General features: G+C 41.7%; 1 protein-coding gene across 2 annotated transcripts in view; it reads left to right on the forward strand.

Moving 5' to 3' along the window:
* The first annotated feature begins 1,768 nt into the window (after positions 1-1,768).
* The window catches only part of LOC138565076 (zinc finger protein 182-like), a 148,382-nt gene continuing 133,740 nt past the window's right edge, over positions 1,769-16,410 (forward strand). Inside the window, exon 1 of one of the 2 annotated variants that reach the window (XM_069642954.1) lies at positions 1,769-1,896. The gene's annotated coding sequence lies outside the window, so the exon portion shown is untranslated. The other variant, XM_069642953.1, reaches the window with a different exon arrangement.

A 16,410-nucleotide genomic window follows, 5' to 3' on the forward strand; every position in this document is an offset into this window, starting at 1 on the left:
TCCAAACCCACACTTGTTTGTATTTTCCCCATGGGGTGGTATGGTAATGTTTATTTGTAAAGCGCCTAAACACAAGGCAAATGATTCAATGCGCTCAAGGAAAGAGGGAACAAGGGGAAAACACAACATTCAGAGCCCTTGAATTTCTGATGCAAGTCTGCATGGGCAAAGTGGGTGCATGGAACAAGTGCATATAATACAATTAATGGTGAAGATAACAGCAAATAGGTCTGAGGACGATCCTGCAGTTTTTCCAAGTGCCTTGAGGCGCCACCCTGCAAGGAGGGGAGACAGGGAAGATAGGTTCAGATCGTGCAAGTGCACAGCGGTGAGATGCAGTCATTAGAACACAATGGAAGCTCGTGGGGGGAGCCAGAGTTGGAAATGTAGCGCGTTGTCAGTTCTTTATTTACCCGTTGCTCGTGGGCCGCTGCTACGCGGCTGGGGCCCTCCTAGTTCCCTACAGAAACCCAGCAAGACGTCCGCGGCAGTGTTGCCAGGTCGGAAGGAAAAAATAAGCTGAATGCCCTTCAAAAACAAGCCCAAAACAAGCTGACTCCCATCCAAATAAGCGGAAAAAACAAGCGTGCACCTAAAAAGTTGTGGAAAGGTCTCAAAAGTAAGAAACATAACACAACAAGAAAAACATACATAGACAGAACACTGACATACTGTGTTAGAACAACAATATTTTATTGCATGGTGACTAAAGTCCCAGATTGCAAAATAATACGGCCCTGAAATATTTGTATTTATTGCTTTATATAGCGCCTTAATCCAAGGCGCTATATAATATTGTAACATGGCCAATTGAAGCTGAAAAGAAACATGGCCTTCCTGAATACATCTTTCTGAGAAAATGTTGTATATAGATTCCAATAATCCTCTAACCCAGTCTTGCAAAAAAAGTTTTTAAAAAATAAATAAATAAAGGATGTTAGTGGATAATGCGTCAGCACTGGGGATATCACCAGGGTAATATTGCTATAGAGTGACACTTGCTAAACTAAACCAATCCCCTTCTTTACATGTCAGTGTGTCTGCCTGCATGACAACACTTTTAAAGTGCGCTTTTTTTGCATATGTTTAGGCATTTGGCATTGATGGGCCACCTGGTGGGCAAGTAACGATCCCATCAGTGCCAAACACCTAAGCAGATGCAAGATACAGGGCGCACCCGAGAGCAAGACACAAGTGCTGCCAGCAGCCCAGTGCAGGACGCTCTGTGCCACGTGTAATGGGCTTAACAGCAATATAAACAAGCCCAATTACACGCGCACAGACGGTCCAACAAGCGGACGAAAACCGCGACAAGCGACCTCCAAATATTATAAGGACCTGGCAACACTGCGTTCCGCGCGCCACCTCTGCGCATGATCCGGCGACTAGCGTCTCCATTGTGCGGGCTCGCCGGCTGTTCTGCGCATGATCCGGCGTCCCAAGTCTCGATTGCGCGGGCTCGCCGGCTGTTGTGCGCATGCTCCAGCGTCCACGTCTTCATTGCGCGGGCTCGCCGGCTGTTCTGCGCATGCTCCTGGGACTTCGTCTCCATTGCGCGGGCTCGCCGGCTGTTCTGCGCATGCTCTTGGGACTTCGTCTCCATTGCGCGGGCTCGCCGGCTGTTCTGTGCATGCTCTGGCGATGACGTCTCCATTGCGTGGGCTCGCCGGCTGCCATGCTCTTGCGTTAGTGTCTCCGTCCATTGCGTGGGCTCGCCGGCTGTTCTGCGCATGCTCCTGGGACTAGCGTCTCCACTTCACCGAGGACTCACGTTTCACGCGCGGACACGCACTGTGCGCGCATGCGCACCACATTGACCTCGCCAGGGAATCAGCCACCCTGCGTGAGAGCTCTTTCGATGCGCATGCGCAGTATTGATGGTAACCTGCATTTAAGGTGAGAGTCCATCGTTGAAAGTAAGAGTAATGTCCGGATCTTTGGGTGCGAGGGTCAGCGTGGGAGGCCGGCAGTAACCCCGCACCGCCGCCGTCCACTCTCTGCTGGCCTGGGCCTCTCTGCTCTTTCCTCTCGCCCTGTGCTGTCGCTGCTCTTGCAGACAGGAAGCCGGAAGTCGACGCCCCCGAGCGCCCGCCCCCCTCGCGCTGTCATTTCCTGTGATCTTGGCAGGTCCAAGACCTTTTGATGTCACTAAACCTTTCCCCTGCTGGAGCAGGCAGGTAAGCCAGTCCCCATCAGTATCTCACCCCTCGCCCATCCCTGCACTCCGCCCCCCGTGGTCTCCAGCACAGCACATTCTCGCCCCCACAGCAGGAAAGCCCCCACAATCTCCCAGACCACACACTCCTTCCCCTGCACAACATGGGCCTCTCGAGACTCCTCCAGGCCCTGCACACAGCCCCGGCCTGCATCATTTACCCAGGGGCATAGTAAATAGGATGTATTCTGCATTAATTACCTGCAGGTATAGTAAATAGCAGGGATTCTGCATTATTTATCCAGAGGCAGAGTAAATAGCAGGGATTCTGCATTATTTACCCAGAGGCATAGTAAATAGCAGGGATTCTACATTATTTACCTGCAGGAATTTTACATTATTTACCCAGAGGCATAGTAAATAGCAGGGATTCTGCATTATTTATCCAGAGGCAGAGTAAATAGCAGGAATTCTACATTATTTACCCAGAGGCATAGTAAATAGGATGTATTCTGCATTATTTATCCAGAGGCAGAGTAAATAGCAGGGATTCTACATTAATTACCTGCAGGAATTTTACATTATTTACCCAGAGGCATAGTAAATAGCAGATATTCTGCATTATTTATCCAGAGGCAGAGTAAATAGCAGGGATTCTACATTAATTACCTGCAGGTATAGTAAATAGCAGGAATTCTGCATTAATTACCTGCAGGAATTTTACATTATTTACCCAGAGGCATAGTAAATAGCAGATATTCTGCATTAATTACCCAGAGACATAGTAAATAGCAGGAATTCTACATTATTTACCCAGAGGCATAGTAAATAGGATGTATTCTGCATTATTTATCCAGAGGCAGAGTAAATAGCAGGGATTCTGCATTAATTACCTGCAGGAATTTTACATTATTTACCCAGAGGCATAGTAAATAGCAGATATTCTGCATTAATTACCCAGAGACATAGTGAATAGCAGGCATTCTACATTATTTACCCAGAGGCATAGTAAATAGCAGATATTCTGCATTAATTACCCAGAGACATAGTAAATAGGATGTATTCTACATTATTCATCCAGAGGCATAGTAAATAGCAGGGATTCTGCATTAATTACCCGGAGACATAGTTAATAGGATGTATTCTACATTATTTACCCAGAGGCATAGTAAATAGCAGATATTCTGCATTAATTACCCAGAGACATAGTAAATAGCAGGAATTCTACATTATTTACCCAGAGGCATAGTAAATAGCAGATATTCTGCATTAATTACCCAGATACATAGTAAATAGGATGTATTCTACATTATTCATCCAGAGGCATAGTAAATAGCAGGGATTCTGCATTAATTACCCGGAGACATAGTTAATAGGATGTATTCTACATTATTTACCCAGAGGCATAGTAAATAGCAGGGATTCTGCATTATTTATCCAGAGGCAGAGTAAATAGCAGGAATTCTACATTATTTACCCAGAGGCATAGTAAATAGGATGTATTCTGCATTATTTATCCAGAGGCAGAGTAAATAGCAGGAATTCTACATTATTTACCCAGAGGCATAGTAAATAGGATGTATTCTGCATTATTTATCCAGAGGCAGAGTAAATAGCAGGGATTCTACATTAATTACCTGCAGGAATTTTACATTATTTACCCAGAGGCATAGTAAATAGCAGATATTCTGCATTATTTATCCAGAGGCAGAGTAAATAGCAGGGATTCTACATTAATTACCTGCAGGTATAGTAAATAGCAGGAATTCTGCATTAATTACCTGCAGGAATTTTACATTATTTACCCAGAGGCATAGTAAATAGCAGATATTCTGCATTAATTACCCAGAGACATAGTAAATAGCAGGAATTCTACATTATTTACCCAGAGGCATAGTAAATAGGATGTATTCTGCACTATTTATCCAGAGGCAGAGTAAATAGCAGGGATTCTGCATTAATTACCTGCAGGAATTTTACATTATTTACCCAGAGGCATAGTAAATAGCAGATATTCTGCATTAATTACCCAGAGACATAGTGAATAGCAGGCATTCTACATTATTTACCCAGAGGCATAGTAAATAGCAGATATTCTGCATTAATTACCCAGAGACATAGTAAATAGGATGTATTCTACATTATTCATCCAGAGGCATAGTAAATAGCAGGGATTCTGCATTAATTACCCGGAGACATAGTTAATAGGATGTATTCTACATTATTTACCCAGAGGCATAGTAAATAGCAGATATTCTGCATTAATTACCCAGAGACATAGTAAATAGCAGGAATTTTACATTATTTACCCAGAGGCATAGTAAATAGCAGATATTCTGCATTAATTACCCAGAGACATAGTAAATAGCAGGAATTCTACATTATTTACCCAGAGGCATAGTAAATAGCAGATATTCTGCATTAATTACCCAGATACATAGTAAATAGGATGTATTCTACATTATTCATCCAGAGGCATAGTAAATAGCAGGGATTCTGCATTAATTACCCGGAGACATAGTAAATAGGATGTATTCTACATTATTCATCCAGAGGCATAGTAAATAGCAGGGATTCTGCATTAATTACCCAGAGACATAGTAAATAGAAGGAATTCTACATTATTCATCCAGAGGCATAGTAAATAGCAGAGATTCTGCATTAATTACCCAGAGACATAGTAAATAGCAGGAATTCTACATTATTTATCCAGAGGCATAGTAAATAGCAGAGATTCTGCATTAATTACCTGCAGGTATAGTAAATAGCAGGAATTCTGCATTATTTATCCAGAGACAGAGTAAATAGCAGGAATTCTGCATTATTTATCCAGAGACAGAGTAAATAGCAGGAATTCTGCATTATTTACCTGCAGGTATAGTAAATAGCAGGAATTCTGCATTATTTACCCAGAGGCATAGTAAATAGGATGTATTCTACATTATTTATCCAGAGACAGAGTAAATAGGATGTATTCTACATTATTCATCCAGAGGCATAGTAAATAGCAGGGATTCTGCATTATTTACCTGCAGGTATAGTAAATAGCAGGAATTCTGCATTATTTACCCAGAGGCATAGTAAATAGGATGTATTCTACATTATTCATCCAGAGGCATAGTAAATAGCAGGGATTCTGCATTAAGTACCTGCAGGTATAGTAAATAGCAGGAATTCTGCATGATTTACCCAGAGGCATAGTAAATAGGATGTATTCTACATTATTCATCCAGAGGCATAGTAAATAGCAGGGATTCTGCATTAATTACCTGCAGGTATAGTAAATAGCAGGGATTCTGCATTATTTACCCAGAGGCATAGTAAATAGCAGGGATTCTGCATTATTTACCCAGAGACATAGTAAATAGGATGTATTCTACAGTATTTATCCAGAGGCAGAGTAAATAGCAGGGAGTCTGCATTAATTACCTGCAGGTATAGTAAATAGGGATTCTGCATTATTTACCCAGAGGCATAGTAAATAGCAGGGATTCTGCATTATTTACCCAGAGGCATAGTACATAGCAGAGATTCTGCATTAATTACCTGCAGTTATAGTAAATAGGGATTCTGCATTATTTACCCAGAGGCATAGTAAATAGGGATTCTGCATTATTTACCCAGAGGCATAGTACATAGCAGGGATTCTGCATTTATTACCTGCAGGTATAGTAAATAGGGATTCTGCATTATTTACCCAGAGGCATAGTAAATAGCAGGAATTATGCATTATTTACCCAGAGACATAGTAAATAGGATGTATTCTACATTATTTATCCAGAGGCATAGTAAATAGCAGATATTCTGCATTAATTACCCAGAGACATAGTAAATAGGATGTATTCTACATTATTTACCCAGAGGCATAGTAAATAGCAGAGATTCTGCATTAATTACCTGCAGGTATAGTAAATAGCAGGAATTCTACATTATTCATCCAGAGGAATAGTAAATAGCAGGGATTCTGCATTATTTACCTGCAGGTATAGTAAATAGCAGGAATTCTGCATTATTTACCCAGAGGCATAGTAAATAGGATGTATTCTACATTATTTACCCAGAGACATAGTAAATAGGATGTATTCTACATTATTTATCCAGAAGCATAGTAAATAGCAGATATTCTGCATTAATTACCCAGAGACATAGTAAATAGGATGTATTCTACATTATTTACCCAGAGGCATAGTAAATAGCAGAGATTCAGCATTAATTACCTGCAGGTATAGTAAATAGCAGGAATTCTACATTATTTATCCAGAGACAGAGTAAATAGGATGTATTCTACATTATTCACCCAGAGGCATAGTAAATAGTAGGGATTCTGCATTATTTACCTGCAGGTATAGTAAATAGCAGGAATTCTGCATTATTTACGCAGAGGCATAGTAAATAGGATGTATTCTACATTATTCATCCAGAGGCATAGTAAATAGCAGGGATTCTGCATTATTTACCTGCAGGTATAGTAAATAGCAGGAATTCTGCATTATTTACCCAGAGGCATAGTAAATAGGATGTATTCTACATTATTCATCCAGAGGCATAGTAAATAGCAGGGATTCTGCATTAATTACCTGCAGGTATAGTAAATAGCAGGAATTCTGCACTATTTACCCAGAGGCATAGTAAATAGGATGTATTCTACATTATTCATCCAGAGGCATAGTAAATAGCATGGATTCTGCATTAATTACCTGCAGGTATAGTAAATAGCAGGGATTCTGCATTATTTACCCAGAGGCATAGTAAATAGCAGGGATTCTGCATTATTTACCCAGAGACATAGTAAATAGGATGTATTCTACAGTATTTATCCAGAGGCAGAGTAAATAGCAGGGAATCTGCATTAATTACCTGCAGGTATAGTAAATAGGGATTCTGCATTATTTACCCAGAGGCATAGTAAATAGCAGGGATTCTGCATTATTTACCCAGAGACATAGTAAATAGGATGTATTCTACAGTATTTATCCAGAGGCAGAGTAAATAGCAGGGAGTCTGCATTAATTACCTGCAGGTATAGTAAATAGGGATTCTGCATTATTTACCCAGAGGCATAGTAAATAGCAGGGATTCTGCATTATTTACCCAGAGACATAGTAAATAGGATGTATTCTACATTATTTACCCAGCGGCATAGTACATAGCAGGGATTCTGCATTAATTACCTGCAGGTATAGTATATAGGGATTCTGCATTATTTACCCAGAGGCATAGTAAATAGCAGGGATTCTGCATTATTTACCCAGAGACATAGTAAATAGGATGTATTCTACATTATTTATCCAGAAGCATAGTAAATAGCAGATATTCTGCATTAATTACCCAGAGACATAGTAAATAGGATGTATTCTACATTATTTACCCAGAGGCATAGTAAATAGCAGAGATTCAGCATTAATTACCTGCAGGTATAGTAAATAGCAGGAATTCTACATTATTTATCCAGAGACAGAGTAAATAGGATGTATTCTACATTATTCACCCAGAGGCATAGTAAATAGTAGGGATTCTGCATTATTTACCTGCAGGTATAGTAAATAGCAGGAATTCTGCATTATTTACGCAGAGGCATAGTAAATAGGATGTATTCTACATTATTTATCCAGAGACAGAGTAAATAGGATGTATTCTACATTATTCATCAAGAGGCATAGTAAATAGCAGGGATTCTGCATTATTTACCTGCAGGTATAGTAAATAGCAGGAATTCTGCATTATTTACCCAGAGGCATAGTAAATAGGATGTATTCTACATTATTCATCCAGAGGCATAGTAAATAGCAGGGATTCTGCATTAATTACCTGCAGGTATAGTAAATAGCAGGAATTCTGCACTATTTACCCAGAGGCATAGTAAATAGGATGTATTCTACATTATTCATCCAGAGGCATAGTAAATAGCATGGATTCTGCATTAATTACCTGCAGGTATAGTAAATAGCAGGGATTCTGCATTATTTACCCAGAGGCATAGTAAATAGCAGGGATTCTGCATTATTTACCCAAAGACATAGTAAATAGGATGTATTTATCCAGAGGCAGAGTAAATAGCAGGGAGTCTGCATTAATTACCTGCAGGTATAGTAAATAGGGATTCTGCATTATTTACCCAGAGGCATAGTAAATAGCAGGGATTCTGCATTATTTACCCAGAGGCATAGTAAATAGCAGGGATTCTGCAATATTTACCCAGAGACATAGTAAATAGGATGTATTCTACAGTATTTATCCAGAGGCATAGTAAATAGCAGGGATTCTGCATTAATTACCTGCAGGTATAGTAAATAGAGATTCTGCATTATTTACCCAGAGGCATAGTAAATAGCAGGGATTATGATTATTTACCCAGAGGCATAGTAAATAGCAGGGAATCTGCATTATTTACCGAGAGGCATATTTAACCAGAGGCATAGTAAATAGCAAGGATTCTGCAATATTTACCCAGCGGCATAGTAATTAGCAGGGATTCCGCATTATTTACCCACATATAGAGTAAATAGGGATTCTGCATGGTTTACCCAGAGGCATAGTAAATGGTAGTGATTCTGCATTATTTTTCTGGATCATAGTAAATAATAGGGGTTCAGCATTATTTTCCCAGAGGAATAGTAAATTGTAGGGATTCTGCATTATTTACCCAGAGGCATAGTAAACAGTAGGGATTCTACATTATTTTCCTGCATTATTTTCCCACAGGCATAGTAAATAGTAGGGATTCTGCATTGTTTACCCACAGGCATGGTAAATAGTAGGGATTCTGTGTTATTTTCCCAGAGGCATAGTGTAAGACCAAAACCTCAAACTTATCTGTGAAGGGAAATTAGACAATCAGCCTTGGAGCATAACAAGTATAAAAAAATAAATATTTTATTCACCCGAGTGGACTCTGGTTCGACCACAACCCATATTTCAGTAACAGTGGTGAAGTGAGCACTTTGTTAGAGGACACTCCCTCTTTTATACCTGATTCATACAAAGATGGTTGACATGTCCTGCCTTCATTTCCTGTTATGTACACAGTTCCCCAGAAAATAAACATTCGTCCTTGGCCCTTGTCACATACCAGGCCTTGCAGGATTAGCTGCCCCAGATAGGGAAGCGCCGACCACATCCTATCTTTGTTCTTGCTGTCAGGGGCTAAATTCCCACCTTGCAACTGCAGCATCGAACAGGTCCTGCAATAGCATGCCTTTCTGCTAACCATTGGCACGTATGCCACAAACATGCTTTTTTTCTTCAGTGTCAGCAAGTTTAAAGGAAACAAAGTTTATACAACAACAAAAAAATAGCACACTAAATGGAGTAGCTCTTGGCTAACTAAGCTGAACGTTTTCACAATAGTAAATGGTAGGGATTCTGTTTTATTTACCCAGAGGCATAGTAAATGGTACAGATTCTGTGTTATTTACGAAGATGCATAGTAAATGGTAGGAATTCTGTATTTACCAAGACGCATAGTAAATGGTAGGGATTCTGTATTATTTACCAAGATGCATAGTAAATGGTAGGAATTCTGTATTATTTACCCAGAGGCATAGTAAATGGTAGGGATTCTGTACTATTTACCAAGATGCATAGTAAATGGTAGGAATTCTGTATTTACCAAGACGCATAGTAAATGGTAGGGATTCTGTATTATTTACCAAGATGCATAGTAAATGGTAGGAATTCTGTATTATTTACCAAGACGCATAGTAAATGGTAGGGATTCTGTATTATTTACCCAGAGGCATATGAAATAGTTGGGGGTTCACACTGTTTGAACTGCAGACTAGTAAATATCATATATCTTTCACTGTATAACTGGTAGCCAGTGGAATATTAGCTATTCACCCACTTAAATGCCAGCCAAGTGATAGTAGTGGTTGTGTAATTTTAACTGTCAACTTGTTAAATAGTGGATTGGATTTAGTTTTCCATATGCTGGTTGAATCAGTCAACACCTCTGGTAGCAATTGGGGACTGGGCTGATTTCTTTTGATGGGCCATTGTGGATGTCATTATCTATAGCCTTTGGAAAGAGTTGCTCTGTTTCTACCTCTTTCCATCTGCATCCACTCAAAATTGTAGTTTAGCAATATTAAAGTTTTTGAGGATAATTATGACTCCAGGATGTACCATATCATCAGCTTTGAATATGCCGTCGCTGATGGCCTTTGACTGTTACTGTCCTGAAGATGCTTTGCATTTCCTGCCAGAACACTCCTGCTTTTCTATAAAAAAAAAAAGTCACAGTTACCATGCTAATGAGAGAGACTGCAAAATGTGCACAGCCACTGGCGAATGAGTACTGAATTTGGGCGACTAGGAAATTGGCCTCATTCCGAGTTTGGCAGTGCAGAAAAAAAATGGCAGTCATCCCCTTCCCAACATTTGTTTGAGGATTGACCTACAGCAAAAAGCGGATTTACCCTCCCTGTACCGCCTGGGGTATGTCATGAAGAGTTAAATTTACCAGCAAACTCTGAATAATGTTGTGAAAACCTTCCTGCATGCTGCGCCTTTACAGACACAGCCCATGTATGCTCACCCTTTGCTCCCACTGTAGGAAGACAATTGGAGAGACAAGGGTGGATCAGGCCAGCTACTTCTCATGCAGTGGATCATAGTTTCATCCGTTCGTTTTTACCGTATTTCTATTTTTTGAATTTATTTAAGAACAAGTTGACATTTCAAATGGAAATGACTTAAAATGTAGGCAATACGAAAGACAGGCACATTCCTAGTGTAAGGTGCCATTACATGAGATGAGAGCATTGTTGAACTGAATTGCATATTCTGGGCGAGGAAGGGGTCCAAGTAGGAATATAACCAGCAACAGGGTCCAAAGGACATAAGAATATTTTTAACATTGAATGTCTGAGGCCGATATTTACATTTTGACAAATTACACAGTGGAGTCCTGAGGACATAATGTAGAAGTGGTGGTTTGGGCAGTTAGTTTGGATAGGGAGGGTTGGTGGGGAGTTCCTTCCATTGATAGCAGGTGGAGTTTGAGCTCGTTTTGAATAGTTGCACTGAAGAGATGGCTCTGATGGCCAGAAGCAGAACATTCCAATGGATGCGCTGCATGTAGAGTAAGTGAGTGAAAGCGGGAGGAGACACAGAGGGAGAGCTCGAGAGGGAGTGTACAGTGGGGGAAAGTCCATGCATGGGTTCATAGATGGTCAGCCGGGATTTAAACAGAGAGCTTTTTCATGGAGAGCCACCCAGCCTGGTGACATGAGATTGAGAAGGAGCGGGCAGAGAGGTAGGAAATCCTCCTGTTGGTACGGTGCCCTTCAACGCAAGCAGGTAAAGATTCTGAAGGAGGGAGAGATGTTCTACAGTATTAAGGGCAGCAGACCAAGGTCTGGTTTGTTGTCTTGGATGTGTTAGTACCAAAGTCTGGTCGTTTTCGAATGATCTCAACTGGATTTGCATGTTGTAGTTCATAGGTGGGCTTTCTGTGCCTATACATACGTTTTGGCCTGTGACTCCTATGATCCCTCATCATTGGCCATGCTGACTAGGGCTTTCGGCAGTTGTAGGACAAACATCTGGAGGGCTGCAGGTGTCCCACCACGGTTGACGATTTGTAGATTGTTCACTGATGTTTGTTTATTTAATATAGCGCAACCAAGACCCTTAGGTAGCTGGGCGCAAGCATTACAAGTATATTTATAGCTTAGTTACACAAAATAAATGACATTACATTTTACAGTGAAGAACATACATGCATGGTGTACAAGGCGATTAGCGGCTGCCTAGCTACGGTGAGGTTGGTGGTCACATACATTTATAAAAACATTAGAGCGATTCAGCAATAACATGTATGAGAAATTAGATAGATTTGGAGGTGGCAGGTACAGTGCCAGTGGTGGCAAGAGGAAGGGCTCTAGGCTCCACGCATATTGAGATTATCTTTCCACTCCTCCCTGGTTTTATTAATTTATTTTTATCTTGTTAGGCGCTTATACAGGAATCCAATACTGTTTCAAAGCGCCCACAGGGCAACAGGGAATGATAGACCATGTAATTACAACAATAATGAATAATTAAGTTAATTAAAAACAAAGAAGGTAAGTATTGTATTGTTTATTTATTTATAGAGTGCACCTGGCCGTTAAGCAACTGGGCACTTGCAAAAAATAAAATCTTAAGTTACAGGTACATAAATGTTACATTTCTTATGTTACAGGATCATATATCAAGCATTTCTTATGTTACAATGTCAGATGACTTACATGTAGGATATGTTACAGTTTCAAGTATTTTACAATAAATGTACAGAGTACTAGGTACAGTTGAGGCATTTAGCAGTCGTTGGTGTGAAGCCAGAGTTTGACGTTAGCTTTGAACACATGGAAGGAAGGGGTGGCTCTGAGTGCGTCTGGGATGGAGTTCCAGAGATGAGGTGCTAGAAATGGGAAGCTGGACCCACCAGTTCTTTTCAGTTTAAAGTTGGGGATTTTGATGCTGTTTGAGAGGGCCTTTCTGATGGGTCGTTCAGAAGTGTACTTTGTGAATTTTTCTGTGAGGTATGCAGGTGCTTTGTTGTTCAGACAATTGTGTGTAATGTTCAGAGTTTTAAATTCGATACAGTCATTGGTGGCCAGCCAGTTGACGGCTCTTCTATGGACAGATATGTGTTGCCCTTTGGGAACACCTAGGGCTGTTCTCAGGGCATTGTTCTGCAGGGTTTGGAGTTTGTTGATGTTATGGTTACTGGTGCCTAGGTACAGTGCATTGCAGTAATCTAATTTGGAGAGGATGAGGGCTCGCGCTATGGTGGTACCGCTGTCTGTGGATAGGTATGGTTTACAGGCGTGAATAAGTTTGCAGGTGTAACTGGTTGCTGAGGCTGTCACATTTACTTGCTTGTTGAGGGTGAGAGCTGAGTCTAAGTAGAATCCTAAGGTTTTTACTTCCTTGGCTACCTTGATTTTGATGCCATCAATCGTGATGGAATTGTACAGATGGGGTGATTTGTTAAGTTTACTGGTAGACCTGATGATTAAGAGCTCAGTCTTGTCGTCGTTAAGACATAGGCCATGTGTCATGATTTGGTAGATTTTATTTATGAGACTGGTGTCCTTTTCATAGTCACCCTGGATTGGGATAAGAATCTGGGTATCATCAGCATAGTTGGTAATCTGAGACCCCTGTTTTGTCCAATATATCAAAGAGAGGCTTTGTAAAAATATTGTACAAAGTGGGGGAAACACATGACCCTTGAGGGACTCCACAGGTGATGGGGACTGGATCCGCTGCTGCTGTAGGTAAGAAGACTCTTATGGTTCTCTGGTCCAAGAATGAGTTTATCCATGCCGTGGCTTTTGTGGAGAATTTGGCCGCCGATTTGAGGTGATTACAGAGTACCTTGTGATCTACCAGGTGGGAAGGGTTTGGGAGGGGGAAACGAACCTCCTATGCCTTGTGAGTGTTCCGAATGTGCAAGTGTAGAGGGGAGAGTGGTAAGGGATAGGTGCTCTGGTGCTCGTGGTGAGCAGCAGGTGAAGTGCTATGAAGAAAAGGTAAGTGAAACCACCAAAGGGAGGGTGAGCCGAAGCAAGTGCAGAGGATGGGAAAGCAGCTGAGATAAGAAGTGGGAGGCTAGGGCCCTGAGGATGCATAAGGGCCAATAACTTCAGTCTAGCAACTGTGTGATTAGCAGGGGAGACGCAGAGAAGGAAGAGTTGAAGAGGAAGGTCTTGAGGCTTTTCCGTATCTTAAGAAGGTCCTGCTCAAGACGAAGAGGGAGTATATGAGTTTGGGGATCATGGGTTCCACTCTGTCCTGCATCCATGCCAACACTTAGTTTGTAAATGTTGTTGGGATGTCAAAGTCAAAGGAAATAGTGTTCAACACAAAGTTCTGAGCTTTCCTTCAGCTCCCCTTACCCCAATCACAAGAAAGACCCATGAAAAAGTCTCACGATTACTTTTTTCCAGTTCAAGATGCCACAATTCAAAATTACTCCTTGGAGTTCCCTTCCCCAAGTTTCAAGAAACACATTTTAAAACAAAAGGGGCCTTGAGGCTCTGTTAAGACAAGTGTGGTTCATCTGCAGTGGTTGCATTGGGCTGCTTCAGTGTCCTTATTTTCACCATTTAGGGATCACTGGTCAAGGCGCAGTTGTTAGACCGTTCTATCCACCCATCACAGGTCGCGCAAACAGGATCCCTGTACTTCTCAGCCCACACAGGTTCCCTGGCACTTGCTCCTATGCACCAAGTCACCGTCACTTACTTTATTTTGTCTGCCTCTTGGCTTTATGTGTCGTCTTGCACTCTGTTGGCGTCTCTTTGTAAGCCTTGTGGCTCAGCCACCACGTGTCACACACCTCTTGCCAATTTGTGGCCTTGCCACACTGCAGTCAACCATCAAAGTTCACTGTGTGGCTCCCTTTGCCTTTGATGTACTTAACTTCAGAGTTCAATTAAATCATGGTGCAACATCCATTTAATATTGTTTACTTTCAGTTCAGTATCCCATGTGCATTTATGTTGCTCATTTGTAAGGTCTCATTTGGTTCGTTAATTTATATGCACTTATTTGTTTCAGAGTTAAGTTTCCATTTAGTTCGGTATTCAATATGCATGCATTGGCTTATATGCATGGACAGTTATTCAATTGCGGTTCCACAGTAGCGCACCAGTGCTTACGCGCCCTCCCATCACTCACCGGTCTAATTGCTGGCGTCTTGGCTCTGTCGCTGGTCCCACCACGGCTGCCGCCTCATAAGGTTTCCTACTGCTCCTCCACACACAAGTCTCCCTGTTGCTCGGCCTGTCATTCTCTTCGCTGCTGGGCCGGTCTCCTTTTATACACCTGCAGTCCCTTGAGAGGCTGCAGGTGTGGATGTTTAATTGACCCTGACTGACCAGAAAGGGACATGCCTGACCGTTACAGCTCTTAGCAGGCATCTTGATATGATATGATAGGTTATTTATAGCGCTCTTAATACCCAGAGGTTTCTAAGCGCGGACCCGGGGATCGAACCTGTGCTGCTCCGTGTCATCTTGCTTCCAAGGGGAGCACATTGCTGCTGAGCTATCCTCCCGAGACAAGTTTTCCCCACCCCATTAACAGAGTGGTCAATGAGTGTAGTCTTCATTGCTCTCAGTTGTCTCTTCGTCCCAGTACTAGAGTGGTGAGTGTGTGGTGTTTATTACTCTGTCTCCTATTCCTCGTCCCAGTACTGTCAAGTGTTATATGTGGGGAAAATGATGGGAGCTGGTTTATAATAGCCTATAAAGGTTGGGGGAGGGTTAGGCTGGTTGTCAATAGGAAAAGGGACAAGGCTGCACACTTGAGCTTAGCACAGTCTCTGGCTTCCCTAGCACAAGGGTGCAGCTCAAAACTTCAGCATCATGGCCTTCTGTGCCAAAGTCTCTTTGAATGGCAAAGTCTCTTCTTTCAGAGGGCCTGATGCAACAAAAGTATCATGAGTATTTCGCATGTACACAATTTTCTTAGGATCTTTACTATTCACCTTGGATCCCCCTCAGATCCACTTTGACACACAATCTTCAATTAGTCTCCCTCTGCTGGGCTCGGACCAATCTATTTTAACACACCTTTGCTTTAGCATAAAGTTTTCAATTGATCTCCCTCTGCTAGGTTCAGACCAACTTTATCTAATTTGCCATAAACTTTCTTCACTGTATCACCATCGAAGACTTTCGATTGTGCACAGAACTTTGCTTGACCTGTCGCAGGACCACTTGATTCCACAATTCTTTGTCTTTCTTCCACTTTTATCAACTCTCACCTGGATACCTTACAGAGGCCTTCGATTGAGCACACACGCAGTGCCGGACCACTCTGTCAAAAGTATCGTATCGTTCAAAAGTTCAAACATTCATTAGTAGTGTAGCTTTACTCAGGCTTCTCTTAGTAGGGCACGAGCCTGTCTTGGTTTCAACGGTTCACTTTAGACGCCTTCCATCACAGCTCCCCTTTCTCTGGGACTCTCTATTCGCATTTGTCAGAGACCTTCGATAAGGCTACTTCATCTTTGCCGGACCACTCTGTTGCTTCATAACATTTTATGCACTAGATTCTTTCTCTGTCACTGCTTCCTAGAGCTACAAGTTCCACAATCCAACAGTCACTTGTTACGATAATTGCTTTAAATGTGCCAAACCGAGCTCTCTCGAATTGTACACGAGAACTCACGAGTTGTCTTCACCTGCCTCTATTAAGTTTTGTCTTTGCCTTTGGTCGGGGCTTCCGGTGATGGCCTTGCTCTTCCCCAACTCTGT

This window comes from Ambystoma mexicanum, chromosome 1p, assembly GCF_040938575.1.
Source record: "Ambystoma mexicanum isolate Mex_15411 chromosome 1p, UKY_AmexF1_1, whole genome shotgun sequence".
NCBI classification, from domain to species: domain Eukaryota; kingdom Metazoa; phylum Chordata; class Amphibia; order Caudata; family Ambystomatidae; genus Ambystoma; species Ambystoma mexicanum.